The sequence below is a fragment of the Capsicum annuum genome, chromosome 2, assembly GCF_002878395.1.
Source record: "Capsicum annuum cultivar UCD-10X-F1 chromosome 2, UCD10Xv1.1, whole genome shotgun sequence".
In the NCBI taxonomy this organism is placed as follows: Eukaryota; Viridiplantae; Streptophyta; class Magnoliopsida; order Solanales; family Solanaceae; genus Capsicum; species Capsicum annuum.
The window spans coordinates 28,984,743-29,012,266 of NC_061112.1; positions in this window are offsets into that span (position 1 = coordinate 28,984,743).

The following is a 27,524-nucleotide window of genomic DNA, read 5'->3' on the forward strand; positions in this document are numbered from 1 at the left end:
ATTGTCCTTCATTTAAATTACAAGCTAATTTAAATGGTAGACACTTAGTATATTATATATCTTAATGCTATCTACATTAAAACCTTCCAAAATTTCCATCTTCATCCATAAAGCTTGAACACTTTAAAATACAATGGAAGATCAACAGTTAGTTCCAGTTGAACACTTTAAAATAAAAACTGTAGTAAAGATCAAAGAGAAGGGGGAAGAGACAAGCAATGAGTCAGAGTTCAATGCAAGTCGAAGTCTAGTAATTGCTAAGCTTGCAAATCGTAAAGAAATAACAATCAAAAAGCACAGAATACATCAATAAATGCAGAATGAGTGGTAGTAGTAATTTAAAGAAATAATTGGTCAAATCTAGGGATCATGGGAGATCAACATGACATTGATAGCTTGTTCATAAGGAAACTACCTACAATAGTATAAATGCATGAGTCACCGATCAGGTTAAGTGATATAGAGTCATCTAATAAAATTCTACACCACATACTTACTCATGTACTGGAGAATGAAGCTAAGGTAGATACTCTATCTGAAAAGGATATGAGTGTCGTTAATGAAGACAAAATCTTTAAAGATGTTGATTTATCACCAAGAATGGCTAGTATAGTAAAGTTTGCAAGAAAATAAAAGAGATATGGTAATAGGAAAGGTCAACAACCTATCAAATCCAGAAAAAATAAAGGTGATGTCCCAACAAGGTTCAAAATAATGAAAGCTCTTATATAGAATATCAGGTCTGTAAAGTCATACAAAGCATTTCAAAGAGCACAAATGTTACACTATTCTATAAATTTTCTTTTTTGGCTACAATGGAAACTTTTTAACATATTAGAATAATTAGCAGATACAAAACAAGATTAAAGATGCCCCATGTTACTCATAATAGAAATGGCAAGATCTGGGTTTATACAAATTCGAGGTATGGTATCATTGTTTTAGGTAATACAAAGCAACAAATTACCTTTAAAATTCATGAGCAACAACCAATTTCCATCTATCATGCATTTATGGTTTATGATAAGTATGATAATTAACTTAGGTTGAAGCTATGAGATGAACTTTACAGAATATTTACTGGAATCAACAACCATTGGTTGATTGGAGGCAATTTTAATGTGGTTTTAAATAGAGAAGAAAAGACAGGGGGTCTCCCTAAGGTTGATACATATACTGATGATTTTAGGACTTAGATTGAGTCTTGTGATCCGACACATATCCCTTATAAGTGTAGCTTTTCCACTTGGTGGAATGGAAAAGATGGAGGTGAATGTATTTTCAAGAGATTAGATAAAATTTTAATAAATTCGAAGTTTCAATATCTTTTATCACATTCAGAAGTTGAGCACTTACCAGAAAATGGGTTTGATCATGCCCCTTTTTCTACTTGTTTGTTAGAATAATGCTACCAATTTTAAGAGACCATTCAGGTTTCTTAATTTTTGGACCAATCATGAGGAACTTAAAAATGTTTAGACAAAATTGGAACACAAAGTCTCATCTAACCCATTTTCAGATTTTAGAAGAAGATTAAGAGATCAAGAATGTACTAGCAGCATCCGGCAAGAAAACTCATGGGGATAGTTTTGAATATTTGTTAATTAGAGAGGAGATTGCTAGACTGAAAAAACATCAATTTGAAGAATTCCCTTTAGAAGAAAATAAAGTAGTGTTGCAAAGAGCCAAGCTTTAATACACTAGGTAATTAAAACTAGATAAAAGCTACTTTTAACAAAAGGTAGGGTATGATTGGTTTGTTTATGGAGAAAAAAATATCAAATTTTTCATAATCTGGTTAAGGGGAGAAGACAGAAGTTAGAATTGGTGAAGATTTAAAATTTTCAAGGTACTCTTGATAGTGATGAAGTTGTGAAGATTTTGTTTAATTTAAATGGGGAGATATTTTAAGGCCCCACAAAGTTCCCTCGTAGTTTAAGTCGTAGGGCATGTCAAGTGAGCTATGATTCTGGCCCTAAAAGATTGATAAGTTTCTTCCTAAATGAGTAAAGTGTTAACCATATAGAATTTCCCTAATTTCTACTTTTACCACGTGGGAAATTTGATAATCTTTCCATCGATATAGGATTTGCCCAAATCCGACACTCGGGTAAGAAGTTATGGCCAATTTAAGCATTAGCTGTAAAACTGCACCATTTAGGTGATTGGCTCATCGCGGAGATGGTTGATTTAGAAATTTTAAATTTCCAGTGGGACTCCATGATTGTGGTGCATCGCAGAGGAGTCTCAGGTCCCAACCAGTGGGAAATGTAATGGCTCCGCATCGCGGAGGCTACCAATTTCCCAATTGTCAAATTCCAGTAATCCAACGCGATTAGTGGCGCATCACGGAGGCCAGTGAAATCAGGTTCCAGTTCAATTTTTCCAGTTTCACACAGATGTTTAAAAGGGTATTTTGGAATTTTTCCAAGCCTACAAAATTGTGGAAACACTAAATCAAAGCCATTTACAAGTATCCTATAAGGGTTTTCTCAAGCTTTCTCTCAACAAAAACCCTAACTATCTAAAACTTTTTCAATGAATATCAAGAATCCACCAAGGATTTTCTAAGTTGAGTCAAGATTAAAGGTTCCCAAGTTAAGGACCTCAATATCCCTTATTCTAGAGCAAGAATAGAGTTCTAAAAGTGAGAATTCACCCAAAGCTTCTAATTCAAGGTATGTGGGGTTTTGAAAAAGGGTAACCCTTTCACCCTTGTGCCCAAAAGGCTATTTAAATCATGATTTTTCTAAAATTTATGGGGTTTTTACATGAATTTGAATTGGGTTTTTTCACCCATTATTATTGAATGCATTATCTTGATATTTCCCATGAATTGAGAGTTAAATGGCATGATTTCTACATGTTTTCTTGAGTATTTACAGTTGGGTATAAACCCCATGATTTTACTCTTTGATAAGCTAATATTTGCGTTGCTGAGATATTGAAGCATATGACTATATTGAGATTTTGAGGTAAATTGCTAAAATTCCCAGATTTTCACATGATTTATGAATCTATAGGGTATATATTATGCTTTTGATAAGATTTAACTTTAGATTGAATTATGGGTTAGTAAGCCCTATTTGAGACTTGTAAAATTATGAACTCTTGTGCTAAAAGCACCCATGTTTTGAGTATTTTGAGATGATTGAGAAATGAATTGACCTAATGGTCCTTGAGCTTTGAAATCCACTTCACTATATGAGATTATTGATTTGATTATTAGTTCATGGTGAACCATGTGATTATTCTAAAAGTATATTTTTATGAGATGAGCACAGGTAATCTAAAGGAAGTATTATTTAGCACTGAGTGGGTAAGTTACTATGGTTTATTACCCCAAAAACTACGTGCCACCGTAGAATGTGAGCCTGAGGATGATTATATTATTATTATGAGTGGGCCCGAGGCCAAGTTTTGTTCAGCGATCACTAGACCTAGGTTATACTCCCTGGCAAGAGTATGACGCTCCTCCCCAACATGGGGTCTCTTCCTTAGAAGGACAAAACATTGGACTCCATTAGTTTGCATGGTTTATGTCAATTACGAGAACCTCCCTTGCCTTTCGAACTTCAAAATTAAATGCTTATTTTTCTTCCCTATAATCTATTTTCCTAAACGGTCGAATTGCAAAGATATTCCCTAATCAAGGTATTGACTTGATATGAGATAGTTTCCTAAAGTGAATGAAATTCCTTCAAGTATGTTTTCAAGTTTAATGATTGCGAATTCCAAGTATATGAGTTTCTAAATGATTGTGAGATGTTGAGCATTGAGGAAGTTTTACTCTCTATGAGGCATATGCATGAGTTGAATGTTCTTTTTAAAATCCCTATTGCCTTTGGGTATTGAGCATAAGAGAAGATTTTTAATTTTGAAGTTAAATAATGATGACTCACGAGATTTGTGTTACATGCCTCATTCTTAATGATTTATAAGCTTTATATTTTATACTTGTTCAAGCCATGTGAGTCGTCTCGTACTGCATACATGATTTGATTGAAGAAGATCGACACTATTTTATACATATGCATTCACCCCCACATACTCAGCATATTCCAAAGTACTGATTCACATATACGTCTATGTGCTACATTGTCTCATAATGTAGGTACAACTTATAGCGCATGTATCAAATTTCATCAATTTGTCGCTTCCAGTCATCAGGTGATGGGTTCCTTTGATTCAGGGCCACAAGTCAGTGATACAGTAGAAAAGTGTTGTATTTCCCTTATTTAGTCGTATTGAGTTGGGGTGGTTGGGAGTCATGACCCAGCTACCCATAGTCAGTACTAGTAGAGGCTTCATAGATAGTCGATAGGAGTTGTATTGAGTTTCATTTTGATGTAAAAGAAGAGTTGTAACCTTGGGACATCAGTTTTGTATTGAGAAAATTCATAATAGAGTTATCTTCCACTTAATTCTTCTAGATTATGCATTTTATTCAGTTATTTATGTGTTATTCTGAGTGAAGGGTTAGCTTGGGGTCACTCATGACCCTAGGCACCGTATAACATCCCGAGTGGTGATTTCGGGTCGTTACAAGAATGCTTGTGGATTAGATGGTTTATCAGGAAACTATTTTCAGACATAATGGGATATAGTGGGTTCAAACATTGTAAAGATGGTTTTCATGAGCCAAACCAGGGCCTGACCGTGATGGGTATCTCAAGTCCCGCATGGATCGGAGATCACCCCTTCATCTAACCTAGTCAGCATAAAAACCTCAAGTGTCGGATGAATTTCAAACATATAATAAGATAAAGTAAAATAAGACTAATATTAATTCATAAAACCCTATACCATTCATCGGTAACTGGACAACCGTCCATCGCCGAAACAATCCACCAAACACCTAAGTCCACAGTAATCCAACAAAGCCTCTACAGAACCAAAATTAATAAAATATCGAGCATGCCCCCAATAATATCCAAAACTAATATCTGAGGAGATAGTCAAAACAAAGTCTAAACAAGGTCTAGGACATAGGAAATAATGACCATGCAATGAAGTCTTCCAAAATATGAAAGCTCACCACTTTAATGTCAACTAACGAACTAACTCGAGCACCTGATCACTACGTAGAAAAGGTAGAAGAAGTTTTAGGACCTACATCATATGAGGATATAGCGTTCAGAGATAGCAAATGATTGGAGCACAAGCATGTAACATATGGAATAGAGGATAAAATAATGTCGATTCAAAACCAAGTCAAAACCTTATGCCCATCATCATATACATACGTAAATAATATGTCGGGGTAGGTAACAAGGTTTAATATAAACTTTTTGAAATCTTAGCCTGGGTTGTATAGCTTAGCTTTCATATTAATAACACCTATGGGTTATATAGGCTCCAGCTCTTAGGCCCTAGTTGGGTCCCAGTTCATGTAGCCACACAGACTGAAGAATAGTCTTACATATATGGATGGGAGACTTGAACCTCCTACTTATCTACTAAGGTGACTTAAAAACCCAATCATATTGTATGATATAGAGGACTCGAACCTTCCACATCATATAATACGGGGTATTCAAACTTTTCAATCATAGTAAGCAAGAGGACTCAAACCTCAGGCCATTTTGACCATTCAAACCTCCCGGTAATACTAAGCAAGAGGACTCAAACCTCAGGCCGTTTTGACTATCCCACGCTGACAAATACAGTTTCCAGTATCGATCTCCCCGAGACCTACACCTTTACAACCCGTCTACACAACTCTGTTTAAAGCCCAATTAAAATATTCACTTCACATACACAACCATTAGTCTAATTACTTACAAAGGCATCCCGTTGGTATGGTCATACCTACCTCACTTGAAAGCGAACAACATACCATAACCATTATTAATCAACTTTGGGACTTGAACCTGATGTCTAACCAAAGACATTAATTCAATTCAACATTTGGGAACTCAAACCCATTTAGTCAATTAAACCACCAAGGTTACCATTCAAATCAATTTATGAACAACAAAGCCATCATGAAATTATTTATCCATCATTAACATTCTTTAGTCCAATACCTTGGTTCATAACACAATTTAAACTTATCACAAGATCATTCTCATAGACATTTTCACAAACATGTTGAGGGCATACCAATATCAAACCATTATTCAAGCCAAAAACCATCAAGTTAGGGTTATCCATGACCCCTTAGTTTTATCACAATTCCCAAGCACCCACATGTGTAAAATCACTGTTAAAACATGAATAAACATAATTTAAGTCATGAGAAGTCAATTTTCAATAATATACAACCAAACCCTCAACCTTGGTTTAAAAACCACCATTAATAGTTTAAGAACAATGTTTAAATCAAATGAGTTTAGTGAAATAACCATGAAGGAAGAGTCACATGCCTAAGTTATGAAGATTCACGAAGAGATTTTGATCTTTAAGCCGCTAGATGACCACCTTGAAGAAACCCCAGCCCAATCTCCTTTATAGGTTTTTTTAGAGAGATTTGAGAGTGTTTTAACCTTCTAAAGTGCATAAGGAATGACCAACTGGGGGTATAAGACATAGGGTATTAACGGCTTGGGATGGGAAATATCCAAACTACCCTCAGCTTAAAAGCTATAAAAATCTCACAGGTGAGTACAAGTGGGCCTCCCAGGTCATCACCACACATACGAGTGGTACCCTCAACTCGTCACTTGATTAGAAAGTTGGACATCACATTCTGTCCAACATTGACTCCCTTTCCCAACTCGCATCATCACCATATGATTAGTATCCTTCAATTCATACCTAAGCAGAACATCTAGGCTAGACACTAGACAATATACGATTGGACACTATACTTCTCGTATTATGAACATCCAACAAGTATGGAGTCTTCTCATAGCTAGGTCAGAACTTGGTTAGTATCACACCAACCAATATATGACTAGGTTCCCTAGGCCCATAACCACACCATATGACTTATGGTGTAATTCGTATGATAATTAAAAGGTTCAAGACTCAAAAATTTTGTAAAGGCCAAAGTTTGGGGTTTTCAATTGTTTAGGATTTTATCTATGGTAACTCTCTTCCTAATCCGTTACTGATACCAATTTGGTACTCATTCCAAAAAATTTCAATGTGTAAACATTTTTTAATATAAGACCAATTAGTTTTAAAAAAAATTTCAATATGATCTAATCTAGAATTATTCATGATAGACTAGAAGATATCTTGCATAATCTTATATCTGTTAATCAATCTAGCTTTTTCAAAGGAAGAAGAATTATTGAGAATGTTCTTTTGACTCAAGAATTAATAACAGACATCAGCTAAAGAGGGAGCCTTGCAATATAGTTATTAAACTTGACATGGCTAAAGCTTATGACAGGGTATCTTGGTTTTTTTTTATGAAAGTGTTGACAAAAATGGATTTCTCCAATATTTTTGTAGATTTGATGTGGAGATTGATTTCTAATAACTATTACTTTATTCTTATTAATGGTAGTCTTATGGATTCTTCCATTTAACTAAGGGAATAAAGTAAGTGGATCCATTTCTCCAACTTTGTTTATCTTATCAACAGAGGTTCTTACAAGAGCTTTAAACTCTTTATTTGAGGACAACCAGTTTGTTGGTTTTAGGATGCCCAAATGGAGCTTGATGAGTGGTGATTTTACCACTCATTCTCACTCAACATTCGTGTACATTACCTTGTTTTAAATGAATAAATGAGATATATTCGTGAGTAAAGGCACTAATTTCCACTCTTTGAAGGCATAGAGTTGAGGAGAATAAAAGATGTGGATTGGAGCTTAAAATGATTAAAAGAGAGCAAAGAAGAGTGCAGTAGAAGACTACTATGTTAGCCTCAGTTACCATGACCACGGTCCTCAATCCGTAGTCATCGTCAGTCAAGACGATCAGCACAATATGATTACAACACATAGTCGTAGTCATGTGGATGCGGTCGCAGACTGATATGCGCAATCGTGGTTCAGCAAGAAAATGCCCAGGGGAAGATCTGTAAAAGCACTTAGATGGATCCCAAACCATATATAAGCAAAAACCAGTCTTTCTTTGGGCATTGCTTACCTCATAAGATATCTTTGAATTCTAAACTTGAAACCCTAATTGGGCAAGGGTGTAATTAACTTTGTAGTCTAACTTTCTTAGGATGTTTGTGAAGAATGAATGCTTTGGATAATCCTTATGGTATATCTCACTTTACTTTTTTCATGAGTAGCTAATTAATTTAGTCTTGGGATTACATTGAACTAGAGTGTAATTTCTGTGTGGGTATTGTTGTGTTTGCATGATTGGTAGTTGTTGAGTAAGGATTTCACCATTGCTTGAGCTTATAAGGTAGAATTTGATAGGTGAAAGCCCTAAATCTCCTAATGGGTTTGATGGGTGAAAACCCCAAACTCTAGAAACACTTTATCATCCTTGAAAGAGAGATAGATGTGAACATGAGGTAACCCATAACATCCTTGAAAGAGGGTCATAGGGGGACAAGGCAATGGTGGACAATTAAGCCTATAGTTTGTTCCCTTTTACAATCTTAGAAATAAGTGTATTAGGAGTACAAATCATGTCAAGAGCATCATCCTAGAAATACAGATGCTTGATTGAGGTTTTGGGTGATTATGAATTTCACACTTGTTAGGTGCTCGAAAGAGCCAACGGGTGAAATCATTGAGGTTTTATCAAAAAATTGACCACAATGACCTTTGACCTAGCCTATCCTTTAGTTAACAACTAAATTTCATGCTAAACCATCATTAACCCACATACTTTTACCTTTAGGTAGACATAATCCCAAGATTTCCCCTATTGCTTAAAACAAAAGTGTCATCTCTTGATCATTTGTTATAGATAGTACAAAAAGTATCCAAACAACCCCCCCCCCCCCCCATTTTAGTTTACATGTCATTTTTGTTAGCATTTTGGGTAATCTCATAGTAATTTGAGCACCCATAGTGTTTGAAGTCTATAATTCGCTCCTTGAGATTCGACCCCAATTCAAATTGCGTTACTTGACAATGACTGCCTCACCCCTTAATCATGGGAATAAATTGAGCGTTATCAAAATGGAACCTTTGATGGAGAGTGAAATATAGATTTTGCTTGTGTGGTTTTATTCTTACTTGGGAATACTCGGAGTAGCATACTACATTCTAGTTGTTGTTTTTAGATCTTTTGTAGGTAATCCTAGTGTGAACAGAATTATAAGTGAAGGTACTCTTCACCCAGAGTCATTAGATGTTCCCCTTTTTGGGGAGATCTAACTAAATTGAGGGGGTCATATGGGTGAAAACCACATCCCACCTCACGATGGGAATGGAACATTCCATGTAACTAGTATCATACTTTATATGTTGCAAATAAAGGGGCTATACGGAGGTCAAGCTCATGAGGACCCATATATTCACTTAAAGAATTTTTTGAAGGTGTGTACATCATTCAACATTTCTCATATCACGCAAGAGTAATTTCGGCTCCATCTCTTTCTGTTCTCACTAATGGGTGAAATATTACTGTGGTTCTGTACACTCTCTATGACTTCACTCAATTCATAGAATGAGCTTACAAGAATGTTTTTAGATCAATACTCCATTCTATCCAAGGTGTGTCACCTAAGAAATGAAATCATGAACTTTAGACAAAGGAACGCGAAGCCAGTTCATGAAGTAAGGAACGCGAAGCCACTCCATAAAGTATGGGAGAGATTTCCATAGGAAGTTGGCCAAATGCCCAAACTATGAGATTTCGGGGAAGGCACTTCTCTAAATATTCTATCAAGCACTAGATCCTTTAAACCAAATGGTGGTAAACAATGCGATGGAAAGTTCTCTCTTAAACTTGCACTTCCATGTGGTTATAAAATTATTGAGAGAGGTAACTAAACACAATTGGGAATGTCATGCCCAAGACATCAATATTTCAAATAGCCCTCCGCCTAAGCCCCTAGTTAGTAGAGAACAAAGAAAGCGGAATAAGGATCAAGAGCAAACCATGGGAAAGTTCTTGACCCAACTTGAGCTCCTAACCAAGTATTTTATGGGTCTACCCATGAAAATAGCAAACCCCGTGACATCAAGAGCCCATTATGAACAAGAATATAAAGAAGTTAGGAGAATAGAGCATGAAATTTGGTACCTAGCTAACCACTTAGGGGGTTCTCATCCGGCCTATCGTAGGCAAGGTGGGAATCAAGGTTAGATAAATCAAGGTGGGGGTCGAGTTTAGAGAGATCGGGAACATGAGTATTCCTATTTCATACCTCACCATGATAGGGATTCTAACAAAGAGGCAAGCTCCACTGACACCAACAGAGATAGAACAAAGAATATCCTTGCAAGAATTTTGAATAGAGTTGAAGAAACGGACAAATTTGTCCGTGAATTAAAAGAGGACTTTATTTCACTCTCTAAAACTGTGGTCTCCCACTCAACCTCTATCAAATAATTGGAGACACAAATAGGATAAATCTTCGCATGACTGAATGCTAAACCGAGGGAAACTCCTAATAGTGACAAAATTGCTAACCCCTAAAATAAAGATCAAATCTTGGCATTACATGTGGGGAGTGAAAAGTCAAAAGAAGAGCACTTAACAGAGGACTCAAGAGGAATAATGCCCAACACTCAGTCAAAAGAGAGGTTGTCCTAAAGACTAATTGATAAAAAGAAGAAAGAGGTGGAAAGCATTGTTGGAAGGTTAATTGATGGACAGGACTTTGATAAGTGGGTACCTGTGAACCCTCCTTGACAAATTAATGCATGTCAATGTTGTACCATGATGATAACTAAGGCGTTGTGTGGGAGGCAACCCACAAATGCCACGAGAATGGCTCATATCCTTTTTATCATATTTTTATAGTATTGACGTTAGTTTTTTCATAGGACTAACTCATAAATGTATGACAATATGGAGTGCATTGTATAAGCTTATAAAGGGAGAAGTGTGCATATTTGAGTTGAAAGTTGATCAAAGGATAAATAGGCACCAAGTGAGCAGAAAAGCTGGACAGGGGGAAATAGGGGAGCCGAAATGCCCTTGGTTACTGCAACTGTGATCCCCAAGAGTGATTATGGTTAACTGCCTGTTCGCGGTTGCGTTTGTGGACACAGAAGCTAGTTGATTCACTAACTACCTCCCTAATTCCCTCACACTCACGCTCAAGTTTTTGTATGCAGGAATGGCTTGATCCCAAGGCAAATGGTGATGGTGCAGAGTCTGAAAATGATAGTGGTCTTTAATAGAATTTCAGAGAGCATCCTTATCTCTTTATTATCCTTGGTTATTTACGCAGTTAGGACACTGCTAACTTTTCAATTGGGGGTGTTTCCTTATTTACTCAAATTGGGATTGTATTATTGATATTTCTACATATTCTTCTACTCTTTTAGATGATCCTTATTTTTATTTGATTTCCAAGATTCAGTCACTCTGATGGTGCCCACACTTGCATAAATTAAATACCTTGTTCTTGAATTGTTACTTTATTTTAATTCTAATCAATGAGTCATGATTGGATTTCTAACCATAGGTATAGGGGAAGTCTGAGTACTCATAGCACTGAGGCCATAAAATACAAGGGAAATTTGAGTACTTGTAGCATATTATAGTTTGGGATTACATTATTATCCATTGGTGAAGTCTAAGTAAATATATGGTGGATCTCACAAACTTTATTTGCAATATGATATGATATCTTGGGTGGTTGCCATGATTAGCAAATTATTTTTGTGCGAATACAAAAGCAAACAACCTCCTCCATCTGAAAGTTTTACAAAATTCAAAGGCATGGATGTGAGAACCTTTGTGATGAAATTTTTCCTCTTTCTATGACTCTGAAAGTGACTTTGGAAAAATAGTGAATACTCTATCTTTGTCTCGAGGGGGTAGGTCAAATTAAACCCCTTGACAACTGTAACGCCCTAAATCTAGTACCCAAATCACCACGAGATGCTCATGACCCTGAAGGAACATAAGCTAACCCATGACAGATATCTGTAATTGAGCACTGAATACTATACTATAAATATGCAGAATATAAGTTGTAAGGCCATATGGTTCAAAACTGAACTAATACTGAATATAAAATAATGTCTGTAAAGGGGGTATAAAAATACCCAAAACTAAAATAAACTGTCTGAAACATGTTGTAGTCTAAAAGCCTCTAAACTATCTGAAAATTGTGGAGTTGATGGGACATGTCCCCAACTAACTTTGAACTACTAAAATAATAAAGTAATAAAATAATCATGCTATTCTCAAATGACGAGGACTCACAGCTAGTCTGGATGCTAAATGCCTGATCTACTAAGGATACTCGGGATCTCGTACTTCAAAACCTATGGTATAAAACACCATGGCACAAATGTGTCAGTATGTTGAATGTACTAGTATACAAGTAAGGTAGGCTAAATGCAAGGATTTATATGCATGAATAATAATAACTGACTGTATAACATGAATGTGAGAATACATGCATGGATACGTAACTGTAACTGAGATCATGATAATGTTGACTCATGAATTCAGATAACGTAGATTTACTGATATATGGGTACTAATACTGGGATATAGAGTAACTAAGTCTATAGAGTACTAAGGAACTAATGTCATATTACTGATAAAGGAATGACTGTTTCTGACAGTTTTGATTATGAAGAACTGGTCTAATTAACTTTATATAATAGTCCTGAAACTAAATACTGATAACATAGATGACCATATTTGATAGACCTGATACTGATGGAACTAGCTGAGTTCCGCACTGTACAGAGTTGACTGTATCTGACAATCTTGGATTTCTGTAGAACTAAATTGAGTTCTATTACTGAAAATGGATCTGTAACTGAGACTGTGGGAAGGAGTTATCTAATCGACATGCCCCTAATATTCCATTATGGATGAGTTGGGGTCCAATCTGTAATCCCAATTGAAAGGGTTTCAATACCGCACCACTGGTAAGGACAATCTATGAGTAACCCTCATATAACAGGTAACTCTAGTGAGAACGGCAGGAACTCTCATATAACAGGTTAAGCCACCTCATCTACCCTCATATAGCAGGCTATGATGTCTCAACTTACATTGGCTACGTAGTTCTAGAATGTAAGGATTGCTTCTAAGAATCACACCCTTATATAACAGGTGAATTCCCATCCTTAGGTTCCCTCGATGCTAATTTCTACTCCCATCTGAATAGACACTAGATTGATTATACTAAACTGAACTGTTACTGATGGTATGGTTTAGCGAAGCTAAACTGAGTTCGCTGAGTTTCATTGACTGATGGAATACTACTGAGATCTCTTAGGACCGACTGAGGGTACTGAAGTTACTGAGATTTCTAGGAACTGAATTTTGATAGTTACATGATGGGGGCTGACATAAGCCAAATATCTGAATGCACCCTCACACTCTATACTTTCCCAACTTCTAAATACAACCTCTTGCTATCCATTTACTTGCACACTAACATGACATTCAAGCCTATCTTCATAACTACACCCTCGTGTAAAACCAACATGCAGCAATATTCTCTTAACATGTAACATTTACTCTCTCTCCTTTAAGTAATTGCTCATCACTATACTATTTTCACAAAGAGAGCTCATTAAAGGGTTAAATCAGGAGGATCTGAATCATAAATGGACACTAACTAAACTTGACACATGACTGAATCCTGAGAAATAGAATATAAACATCATGAACTCACCAAGAGGTCTAAACTGAGAATATGCATAACATAGTCTAAATTTAACTGATCCGTAGAGGCATAGCATGATCCATGAAAGCTGAGTATAGGTAAATCATGATATGTGTACATGGGTCATGAGCTGTATGACCTGAGTTTGGATTTTTCTGCATTTGTGGAACATGATTTGTATTACTGGGGGGAATAGAATTGAACTCCTTTTGCTGGGAACTGGAATCGTACATAATTCTATGGAAATCGGGTGAATATAAGTTATGTTCATGGAACTGAGATGTGAAGCATGCGTAGGCATCATGACGACTGAAGTATAAAACTTTACACTGAAATAAGAATGGGTCGAGAATCATCTTCCCTTACTGCTTTTCTGTATGTACTGGCACTACTACTGGAATTTGAGAGCCTGAATTGGTCACTTGATCTATTATCTCCCCCTTAGATTTAAGCCATCATCATAAGTCTGTGAACACTTTACTAAATTTTGAACTAAACTGTAATCATCATCACATACTTACACTCTGTTTGACACATGCTTGCCTTACTAAACACATCATCTGCTTTTGTTTCTTTATATACTACTAATATTGCATCTCTTAATTCACATTCAAACCTTCATACTAAATTTCAGATCAATAATCCTAAATTCTTGCATGCACTGTTCAAGCCTAATGGTCTACCTTGGTACAACTATCCCCATAAATATATTATCTGCTCAATTTAGATAACGTTATCCAAAATTCACTACTGCTAAACTCCTGGGTTCATGCTTCTAACTCTAGGTCATGTACTATCATAGGATTTTGAGAAGGGATCTGATGGTATATCTAATTTTAGGTTCGCGAATGAGTCCTCATGATCATGAATGAGATCTGTACAACTTTGGAACATAACAAAACTGATGGGAGATATTTGTGCCTGTGGGTAATCCCATAACTGTCTGTGGGGATTGTTTGAGAAAGCCCTACCCCTAGGACCTTGAGCTTCACTATTTCTGTTACCTTGAAAGTAAGGTAGAGTTGAAATGAGTGGAGCATGATGAGAACCTACATGAATTTCTTAGAGAGCCTTTCTATAGCATGATCTGAAATATGAAAGAAGGGAAACATTTCCTAAAACATCTCATAGCCTCCTGCATATAAGTGTGGTGCGCAACACACCCATGCATAAGACTCTACTAGATGCGGCTTTTCAGACTTCCTAGGACACTGTTGAACCTTCGGCTCTGATACCAAGTTTGTAATGCCCTGAATATGGTACCCGAAATCCACACGGTTCTCATGACCCTGAAGGACCACAAGCTAACCCATGACTGATATCTGGAACTGAGCACTGAATACTATACTGTAAATATGCAGAATATAATCTGTAAGGCCATAAAGTTCAAAACTGAACTAATACTGAATATAAAATAATGTCTGTAAGGGGGTATAACAATACCCAAAATTGAAATAAATTGTCTGAAATATGCTGTAGTCTGAAAGCCTCTAAATTATCTAAAAACTGTAGAGTTATTGGGATATGTCCCCAACTAACTCTGAACTACTGAAATAATAAAGTAATAAAATAATTATGTTATCCTCGAATGACGAGGACTCATTGCTAGTCTGGATACTGAATGTTTAATATACTAAGGATGCTCAGGAGCTTGTGCTTATAAACCTATGGTATAAAACACCATAGCACAAATACGTTAGTACGTTGAATGTATTGATATGCAAGTAAGGTAGGCTAAATGTAAGGGTTCATAAGCATGAACAATAATAACTGACTGTATAACATGAACGTGAGAATACATGCATGGGTACGTAACTGTAACTGAGATCATCATAACACTAACTCATGAATTCTGATAACGTGGATTTACTGATATCTGGGTACTAATACCGGTATACTGAATAACTGAGTCTATAGAGTACTGAGGAACTGATGTCGTATTACTGATTAAGGAATGACTATTTTTGATAGTTCTAATTATGAAGAACTGGTCTGATTGACTGTATATAACAATCCTAAAACTGAAAACAGATAATATGGATGACTGTATCTGACTATCCTAATTTTGATAGAACTAGCTAAGTTCTGCACTATACTGAGTTGATTGTATTTAAAAGTCCTGGATTTCTGTAGAACTGAACAGAGTTCTATTACTGAGATTGGATTTATAACTGATACTATGGGAAGTAGTTATCTAACTGACATGCCCCTAATACGCTATTATGGCTGAGTTAGGGTCCAATCTGTAACCCCAATTGGAAGGGTGTCAATACCATGCCACTAGTAAGGATAATCTGTGAGTAACCCTCATATAATAGGTAACTCTAGTGAGAACAGTGAGAACCCTCATATAATAGGTTAAGCCACCTCATCTACCCTCATATAGCAGGCTATGATGTCTCAACCTACACTGGCTACATAGTTCTGGAATGCAAGGATTACTTCTAAGAATCACACCCTCATATAACAGGTGAGTTCCTATCCTTAGGTTCACTCAGTGCTAATTCCTACTCCCATATGAATAGATACTAGATTTATTATACTGAACTAAACTGTTAATGATAGTATTATTTAGCGGAGCTAAACTGAGTTCACTGAGTTCTGTTGACTGATGGAATGCTACTAATATCTGAGGACCGACTGAGGGTACTGAAGTTACTGAGATTTTTGGGAATAATGAGGCTACCAAGATTATTGAGTACTGAGATTATTAAAATTACTGGACTACTGAGATTACTGAGATTTTTTAGATTCCTAAGATTACTGATGAGATTGAACTGATACTGAGTTTTCCTAAGTCACACGACTGACTGAATTATACTGATCATGGATTGACTGGGAGTATTGTGAAAACATAACACGGGCTCTAGGCACACAGCTAAATTATCGGGTACAAGTATCCCCAAGACTCGATAGCATGAAACTGACAAGACTTGATACTTCTTGAACACATGACCAATATCAACAATTCATAATCAATAAGTTAGGGATTTCATGAAGCACATGGTTATCATAATATTATACGTGAATGGAATTGCATATGAACATGTCATACTTTCATCAACCTAGTCTTATGGGCATTCCCTCAACCATTCATAATGCACGCAATATCATGCAACTCATTCTTGGTCATAGGGTAAAGCATGCATTTATCACTTGGGTCACAATTTAGCTATAGTGCATAATTTCTATTCTCTTAAGCATTTTGTCAAACACCTAGGATGCATAACTTAGGGCATAGGCATGACCATCAAATTAATACAACAAAACTCTACATTTCAACTTAATTACACATGTTTCAGACCACATACTAGCATAGGTTCATGAACAACACATAAGGATTCTAAATTAGGAACCATACAACCATAATCACATGAACATAATCAACCCACAATAACATATTCACAATACAAGATTTAAAACTTGATTCTTGGGCTTCATGGATGAAAGAAATCCATGAATGAACACCGTGTATACCTTAGTTCTTGATTCTATGAAGATTAATGGAGAGATTCTTGAATTTGAGTCTTGAATGTGAATCCCCAATTGAAAATCCTAGCTTGTTCTTGAGAGAAACTTGAGAGAAACGCTATATTTTGGAAAAAATATGGCTGAATCACGTGTTATTGGGTTTATATAGTGTTAAGAAATTGACCCTTTTAACCCTTGGACGCGTATTTTATTTCTGAGAAAATTTCCCAATTTGGCAGGCTGGTGCAATGTGGCGCTATCGCATCATATCATAGGAAATTGCCAGCTAGGAACTGGGATGATGACGTGACATGGTGAAATTACGTTGCAATACTGGATGGGACCTGGAAGTTCACCGCGATGCAGTGGTATCGCGCTGAGACACTGGAATAAGGATGATTCTGAATTTGAGCTCTAGCGCGATGTGCCATAATTGTGGAGGCTCACTGGATTTTGATGATTGCCATTTTGACCTACTCCGCGACGCGCTGATGGCTCAGGCGGGATACTGTCTTACTAAAAAGGCTCTAACTCTTCACCCGGGTGTTGGATTTGGGCTAATTTAGTATCGATGGAAAGCTTATTCAACTTTCCATATGATAAAAAGTGAAAATATTGAAAATACCACATGTATAAAAGTGGATTCATCTTTGAAACAAGTCTTTAACATTTCTTGGATAATTTTAAGCTAGGTAGAAGTATGGGGTATTACAACAACTTTCGCATGCCATATGTGTAAGGTTAATTATTTTTATCTCATGTATACTTGTACCATCTAGAAATTGTCCTATTAGTCTTTCAAAGCTAAAGTTTGATTGTTCTTGGTTGGAAAAATAATCATAGGCCATCTTGTGATTTTGGAATCCTACGCTAGCCTAAAAAGCCTATCCATGAATAATTATCCTTAGTACCCACTTTGAGCCTTTGAACCTTTCTTTGGAAAATTCATTACAACCTGTGACCCTTTTTTTTATCTCTTTTATAAACCAAACCCTCCTTGAAGTTGAAATGTAACTTGAGGCTAAAATCCTAAATTGGGATGGTAAAGGTTGATGGAAGAAAGCGTAAGGCTGCAAAGTTGTTAGTGAAATGACTCATAAGCTTGAACCGCAAAAATAAATAAATAGAAAATAAATGTGTCCAACGAAGGAACGACGTGCACATAAGTTGCAAGAAAAAAGAAATGAAAGAAAAGTGGTGCACAAAGAAAGCTATGGTAGAAATAGGAAAAGAAAGAAATTAAAGAAGAGTGGCCCTGAGCCAAAAAGGAGGATAAAAAAAGTGTGATGTGAATGTTCAAGAGGGGTGTAGCCATGTTATTCCCAAATGATATGCTATCCCAACCCTAAACCTATATTACAAGCACAAAACGCCCTTTGTGATTCCCAACCAACTGTGGTCATTGTAGTTGTGATTGAAAATAGGGGCAAGCCTATGGCATGGTACTTGTTATCATGGAGAATTTCTTAAGAGAGTGAGTGTCTGTACTTAAAATTCCTTGTTGCATGCTTAGTGACTAGGTATGTGAATTTTTCCTTTCTTGTGAGAAGGCATGTGAACTAGTTGGGCTGGGTGATTTTGTCATGTTCCGTACAATGAGATAATCGAAAATATTACATGATTATAGTCAACATGTGAGTCATTTCTACAGTGTTAGTAGTTGTTACATGGTTGCTCCCCAAAGTCTATTGCATCCTTCGCTATTTACTTTATGATGGGGGGAGTCATTAAAAGCCCATTTACCCATGTGTTAAAAGCTTTTGATGGTAGCAATTAAGTTGGAGTCATCATGATCATTGAGTGATAGGATGATGACATACATATGAAATTGTCTCATAACAAGGAGTAGTGTTTCTTGAGGACAAGCAAGGTCTTAGCCGGGGGTGTTGATGAGCGGTGATTTTACCACTAAATCTCATTCAATATTTGTGTATATTACCTTATTTTGAATGAATAAATGAGACATATTCATGAGTAAATTCACTAACATCCGCTCTTTACAGGCATAGAGTTGAGGAGATCAAAAGATATGGATTGGAGCTAAAAATAGCAAAAAGAGAGCAAAGAAGAGTGCAGCTGAAAACCTGGACTACATTAGCCTCAGTTACCGTGATCGCAGTCCTCAATCGGCGGTCATGGTTATTCAAGATGGTCAGCACAATACTATCATAGTATACAACCACAGTCGCTTAGGTAGGGTCGCAGACAGACATGCGCAATTACGGTTCAGCTGGAATATGCCTAGGGGAAGATTTGTAAAAATACTTACACGGATTCCAAACTATATATAAGCAAAAACCCTTCATGCTTTGGGCATTGGTTACCTCATAATATATCTTTTAATTCTTGACTTGAAACCCTAATTAGGCAAGTGTGTAATGAACTTTGGAGGCTAAATTTCATAGGATTTTTGTAAAGAATGAATGTTTTGGATAATACTTATGATATATCTCTCTTTACTTTTTTCATGAGTAGCTAAGTAATTTAGTCTTAGGATTATATTGAACTAGGATGTAATTTGTGTATGGGTATTATTGTGCTTGCATGATTGGTAGTTGTTGAGTAAGGATTTAACCATTGCTTTAGCTTATGAGTTGGAATTTGATGAGTGAAAGCCTCAAATCTCCAAATGGATTTCATTGGTTAAAATCCCAAACTCTAAAAACCTTTTATCATCCTCAAAAAAAGAGATGGAGATGAACATAACGTAACCCATAACATCCTTAAAGAGGGTTATAGGGGGACAAGGCAATGGTGAATAATTAAACCTATAGTTTGCTCCCTTTTACAATCTTAGAAATAAGTGTACTAGGAGTACAAATCATGTCAAGAGCATCATCCTAGAAATAGGGATGCTTGATTGAGGTTTTGGGTGATTACAAATTTCACACTTGTTAGGTGCTCGAAAGAGCCAACGGGTGAAATCATTGAGGTTTTATCGAAAAATTGACCACAATGACCTTCGACCTAGCCTATCCTTTAGTTAACAACTAAATTTCATACTAAACCATCTTTAACCCACATACTTTTACCTTTAGGTAGACATAATCCCAAGATTTCCCCCAATATTGTTGCTTAAAATAAAAGTGTTATCTCTTGATCATTTGTTATAGATAGTACAAAAAATTTCCAAACAAATTCCCCCCATTTTAGTTTACATGTCATTTTTGTTAGCATTCTGGGTAATCTCGTAGTAATTTGAGCACCCATAGTGTTTGAAGTCTATAATTCGCTCCTTAAGATTCGACCCCAATTCAAATTGGGTTACTTGACAACGATCGCCTCACCCCTTAATTATGGGAGTGAGTTGAGCATTATTAGAACTTCGTATTCAATCACTCATCATATACATATGACATTATAATATTTTATTTATATAATTTATTTTTTAGAAAAGATTATGTATACTTTGCAGGAATATGAGAAGTAGTCAAGACAAATGATTAATAAGGATAACAGTTTTTTTTATCTCCATCAAAATGTAGTAGGGAATAAAAAAAAGAATATTGAGTAGACTACTAATGTGTCTAGAGGAATATTTCAAATAAAGTATTTGGGTTGTCCAATTAACCACAAAAGAAAATAAAAGAAGACTATCTAGAGCTCATTCAGAGAGTAAAAGAGAAACTTCAAGCATGGAAAGGTAAAATATTTCCCTATGGTGGTATGGAAGTCCTTCTTACTAGTATTCTCAAAAGTATCCCTATATATTTTCTCTCAAAAATTGTTCCTTTTAACTATGTCTTTAACGAACTTTACAATATCTTTGCAAGGTTCTTTTCGGGTAATAAGGCAATAGGAAAAAGTAATTATTGGTCAGCCCGGACTAAGGTGTGCTTACCTAAAAAAAGGGTGGTGGTCTTGTATTTAGATCCATGTTTGATGTATTCAAGGCAATTTATGCAAAGTTGTGGTGGATATTTAGGACACAAATCAATATATGGTCTAAACTTTTATGAAACAAAGACTGCAATACATAAATACCCATTCGTGTGAAGAGGAAAGAGGGTTTTCAAGTCTTGAAGTTCATGTTCGAGAATAGGGAAAAATTTGAAAATTTTTTATGGGGTAACCTAAAAGAGGTACCTCTAGCATTTGATTTGATAATTAGACTAATCTTAGTCCACTTTTCATGCTTCATTCAAAGACTCAGACTTGTCATGAGATGAGAGATATTGGAGATTTTCATGTGGAAGAAGGTTGTGATTTCCGCAACATATAGGATAGGATCCCTGACTATATGATGGAACACATAAAGCATAAAATGGGAAAGGCTCAACATATGGAAGTAGGTGACAAACCCTAGTGGACTTTTACTTGTAAAAACTGCTTGAGTGTTAAGAGTGTTTGTGAACTGTTAAAAGTAAAGAAGGAGCTTAATAAGGACCTCAATCATTTATGGTTGTCTAGTTTACCTTTCAAAATATCTTTTATTGCATGGAGAGTATGGCTGTGGCAGTTTCTCACTTAGTAAACTCTTGAAATCCTAATGAATCTCTTAATTGCAGGTGTTGTGGAATCTTAAAAGGCAGAGAATTGAACATATATTCCTAAACGAAGAGGAAGTTAGGTCAATTTAGCATCACTATTCTAGGTCTACTGAAATAACTCATGTTTATTTCTTGAAACCTAATATTAGGAAATTATGGAATACTCATAGAAACTCTATCATGAAAAGTGTTTTACAAGTGTAATGTGAAATGATGTGCAAGAAACCCAAACAAAATAACATATAAGCATATATTAAGAAATTGAAATGTGGGAGAATAGAAATTAGTATAAAGAAAGGTTAACCTAATGATTAAACACATGTATAATTATGAGATAAACCATAAGAGAAGAGCATGAACTCATACAATGGAATTCTTACCAAGAATTCAAGAAGGATTCAATGAACAGGTAAGAGGGTTTAATCCTAAGCTCATAAAGGAGTGACAATATCCAAAAACTATCTAACCCAAATGTGTGAGACATAAAGACTATTTAAAGTAGTCTTGCAAAATAGCTAGTTACAAAAATAACCAAATTATTAAAATAGTTACTCAAGCATATTAGTGGCCTGAAGTCTCCCTCCCGTGCTTTTTTTAAGTCCTCTAAGCTTATAATGGTTGGAAGAATGATCCAAAGACCTTGATGTCATCTATGATTGTAATTATTTCCTTCATAAATTAATTTGAGCATTTATGAACCTTAAAAGATCTTTTAATAAATCTTTCATGACACTGTGAGCTCCTCATAGATGTTTGAAAGATTTCATATCAAAGAAGGTCAACACCCAAACTCTTGATATCAATATTATCTTGATTTGCACTAAATTGGTTTTCATGATAATTCTTTAATGCATTTAAAAGAGAAGAAATACAGTCCTACATGAGGGAAGTTACTCATTTGCCAAGGTTTTTTGAGATATAAAAGGCACCATACAGAATTTGATCATGTGAAGATTTAAGAAAAGGTGGATATATAATACTTGGTCCAGAATGATTGTTGTTTGAAAAGGCTATAGGCTTTCTTGTAGCTTGATATTTGTAAAATGGATCCCCTACCTAAACATTGTTCAAGTACAACATAGATGGAATCTCAAAAAGTAATTGTGGTCCTAGATCTACAGCATTTTGTATAAGAGACTCATCTGGTCATTTTGTGGATACTAAAGGGATCAGAATTCAAGACTCTACAACCTAGTAGTTGAAGCTAAGACTATTACAAAATATTTAGAGTACTGTAGAGAACATTTGATCCATCTCATTATTATTGGGACTGGTTCTGTTGCAATGATGCATATTTTGGAGAATAGCTGGAAACCACCTTGGAGTGTTGTGATGGAAATGAATCATATTAACAGATTAAGGAGACTAATGACAGCAACAATACAACATTCTCTTTTGGAAGGAAATACTCTTGCTGATTTTTTTCACTAACTTAGTTTTTTCTTTTATAGGTGATTTCTTAATAGATCAATTCCAGTATATACACCAGTTAAAGGAAAAAGAATTCTTAATCTAGACAGATTGGACATTCCACATGTGGGAAGACAAGTTTCAAATAATTAGGTATTGTAAGAATTCATTCAGTAATTTAATATATTTAAGTCATGTACAGTCACAAGAACAACACTTAGCTATGAAAATCTAATGAAAATGGAAAAATGTTGAAGTATTTCATTTAGTTTAGAGTATCCGCACCTAGTAAGAGCATTTGAGGTGTAATCAAATACCAAACTAAAACCTTTGATCCTCGAGTAGATTTATAATGCTAAAGATGCTTATTTTGAATCAAAACTGCATGCATCAATCCAAGATTACCATTAGCTTTCAAAATTGTAGCCTAAAAATTCTATTTCTGGAAATTAGATGGTGGTATCGATCTTGTATGAAATTCAACCCATCAATTAAATAAAATAAAGATAAAAACCTATGAATTGTGAAGCTAATCAAAAATCCTTAAACAAAACCCAAGAAGAATCTATGCAGCTCAAGATTAATAGCAAAGGATCAATGACTCCATACGTGCATCAAGGTTGGTATGTAAGATAGTGTTATGTTGATTCAAATCTTTAGATCTGATGAGAATCGATTAAAAGAAATGGAAAGCATATCACTTACCTTTTTTCGATCTTAAACCTTGAACTTGGAGAAAAATAAGGACGAAGGAGAGAATTATCTCACCCAACTCAAGACCGCAACAACGTAGCAACTCAATAAGAAAGAGTCATTTGAAGAGCCTCTGAAAATTTCTTTACTTCCCTAATTATGTTAATTGTTGTCAATATTTATGTATTTGTTTGTTTTTTCTAGAACGGGTCACTTTTGGTCCAGTTTTGTATATACTTTTTGACTTTTAATAAATGGTCCTTCGAGTCTAGATTTTAAATTTTTATTAAAAAAAGGTTTAGATGCTTAAAATACTCACTGAAAAGAAAATGTAGTCGAGGATATTGTCCATGCTAACCATAAACCCAAAACAATAAATAGAGGTATGTCATATATTATTTGATTAAATTACTTAAAACTACAATTTTACTTTCTATTATTACACAATATCCCAAATCCCAAAACTAGCTACAAATATCTCATTTTTACCATTTCTCTCTCTATAATTCATATGCATAACTCTACCTTCGCATTTATGCACTTTTTTCCTTAGAAAGTGCCTACAATCAAGAAGCCACATTCAAAAGTTTATCACGTTTAAATTTAAAACCATATTCGGATCAAACTGCTCATCAGTTATTTAGGTATAATATAAAGAAAAAATTTCGGAGTTCCACATTTGTTCCGTATTAGAAGTTCATAGCTGGAAAATTAATAGCAATTTTAAAATAGGCATTGACATAAAGATGCCAAAATTGCGACATACACTCACTCCAACCCTATGAAAATTAAAGGGCACCATAAGAGGACAAGAGTTGTGGGTCTCTTTGGTGGTATCACATGACTACAGAGAAACTTTCTTAGATTAAAACTAATCTTCCTTCTCAAATTTTGAACTTCAATGTGTCAAAATCTTCTCCATCAACATTCTTCTCCATTTGAAGAATTCCTTCACTTTGAATCCTCAAAATTCAATATTTTCGAACTCTATGCTCATAATTTCATTGTTTTAACAAAACTAAAAAATCCCATCTTGGAGCAAAACTCCAATGACGGTGGCTTTTTTCTCTCCTTGCCCAAAACCTACACTCCTTCAATCCTAAGATGCACTCAAAAACTCCTTCAAGCTCAATTTTCTTCACTCTTTATACCCTATACTTTTATCAATTTTGTCTCCGCCCGGCTCTTCTTCATTGTATCAATCATTAATTTTGATAAAGACAAGATTTTAAAAAATCTCATCTTGGAGCAAACACCGCAACGACCCCGCTATGATGAAGAAGTTGAGGAAAGTTGCTGGTAGAAGCTCAAAAAATGTCATTGGTGAATCTTCAAGGAAGAAGAAAAAAAGTCACATCACGACCCCATCTTCCCAAGGTAGTATTTGATTTCTAAATCTATTTATTTTGCTTAACTTTTGTATTCATATACATAGCTATAAAGCGTCAGTATTGTTACTTTAACACTTATACATATCATGACTATGTATATGTTTGGAGGTAATCGTTTGAGATTTATTGTTATTTCAACTTATATACATAACATTATTATGTATATGAGCCCATATACATTAAATTTGTTATATATATGTGGTGAAACAAACACTGATGGACTGCTTATTTCAGCACATATACATTACAGAGTTATGTATATGTTATGCATTAATAGTGCTATACGTTATGTATATCAACCCATATACATAATTTGTTATATATATATATGTTGAGACATACACTACTAGATTATTGCATTTTCAGAACATATACATTACAGAGTGATGTTCCAGCATTTGATGGACTATTTTATATCTTTTACAAGGGATAATTGTGTGTCTTTAAGCAACTATTAGTGTATTTGATATTGGGTTTTACTATTTTCAGGAAAAGGAGTCAAAAGGAGAAATAAATTAGAAAAACAGAAGCTAAAGACCTTTGACGGTCAAACTAATGGGCCATCAACTATGTGATGGACTATCAAGACATTTGTTAGCCCTAAATAGAGTGAAATAAATTGAGGTGTCAAGCGACGGTCCAAGCGACAGATCGTCAGGACACTGATGAGCCGTCAGGCTTAGGACAGAACTACGTAAAATAAGATCAAAGTGACAGTCCAATTGATGAACCTTCAGGACTCTGATGGGCCATCAACTTAGCCGTCAGACATGAAATAGAAAAAGGCTTGCTAGGTATCTAAGCGATGATCTAAGTGATGGATCATCAGGACACTAACGGACCGTCAACCTGGATGTCAACTGTGACGCTGTAAATTTAAGCTCAAATTTTGATTTCAAATACCTGGGGACATATAAATACCTAATTTAGGGTTAGAGAATACATGTTTCATTCATCTTTTATCTTTTTTCAACTTTTGAGCAACTTGTAACCTACTATTCTCTAAGAAATAGCCGAACTTGTGGATCTGAACATTTTATTCACTATTCTTCTTTGGAGATCAAGAATAATTCTTTGGATATTTTTGTAAGTAATTTTCTAAATTATTTATGAGAAATACAATGAAATCTTCTTCTCTTTCTATGATGTGTGGCTAAAGCTCCTATAACTAAAGTTATGGGAGCCTTGATGTGATTGGTTGTTTAGGGTTGTGAGATTGCCTGAGTTCTGTAACTAAATTACAATTGCATAAACTCCTCTTCATTATTATCATCTTTCTTGGTTGCAAACTTGAAGGGTGAGCCTAAGAACACCACTTGTTTGAGTAGGAATGTGTGTGTTGGGAAAAGAGGAGATTTGAAAGGCTTCCAAAGGCTTTAACCTTTGGTTTAAGGGTTGATTCCTTAACAGGATTAACCCACTTGATAAATCAATTGAATATATCAATATATTCTTTAAGTTCAAGAGAATTAAGGGGTAATCATCTATTAAGGTTGAGAAACGAATAGATGAACTTTAGAGTTTAATAATTATTGCAATTGGAATTTGTTACGTGAGATAACTCACAAACTTGACTGCTATACATCTTGGTGAACATAATCCTAGTTTATTTATTCTCATTGAATTAAAACTTACATGGATACTTATTAGTTGGGACCCGATTTACTACAAGCATACTTCACTGTTAACAAACAAACCCCCTTTTATTTCGGAACCTTCGAACAACCGTCCATTAATAATCATAATGCTTAATTTACACAATATTCCCTGTGGGATTCAACCCCAACCTTACTTCACTGTATATTTGACGACGACCGCTTACGCTTTCTAATGAGAGTTGTAATTTGGGTGTATTACAGAGTTATGTATTGTTATTCATTAACAATGTTATTTGTAACACAGTTATGTACATGGATCTGTTAGACAAGCTAAGATGTGTTTATTTCAGCCTATATACATAGCATTGTTATTTATATGAAAGAATATTAGTCATGAATATTAAGCATTGCTTTATGTTTTCAAGTTTTGAAAAAAATTGTTTAAGTTTTGTTGCATATTAAACTAATATTGATTTGCAATGTATATTATTACAGGGAATACAATTCGGATGCAATTACCGAAATCAATCCGAGATTCCTCAATCTTTAATTCTGATTGTTGAATTTAATTTGGTGTTTCAAAATTTTAAAATTAAAAAATTGTTACTGAATTTAAGGGATTCATAAATATAATATTAATTGGGTTATGTATTTAAGACAAATATTTTATTTTCTTAATTATAGTTAAATCAGTTAGTTCAGATACATAAGTAGTAATGTATAACCATGTTCAGTTATGCATATGAATAATTAAAATTCGAGAGAGAGAAAAATTGAATAAGAAAATCAGAAG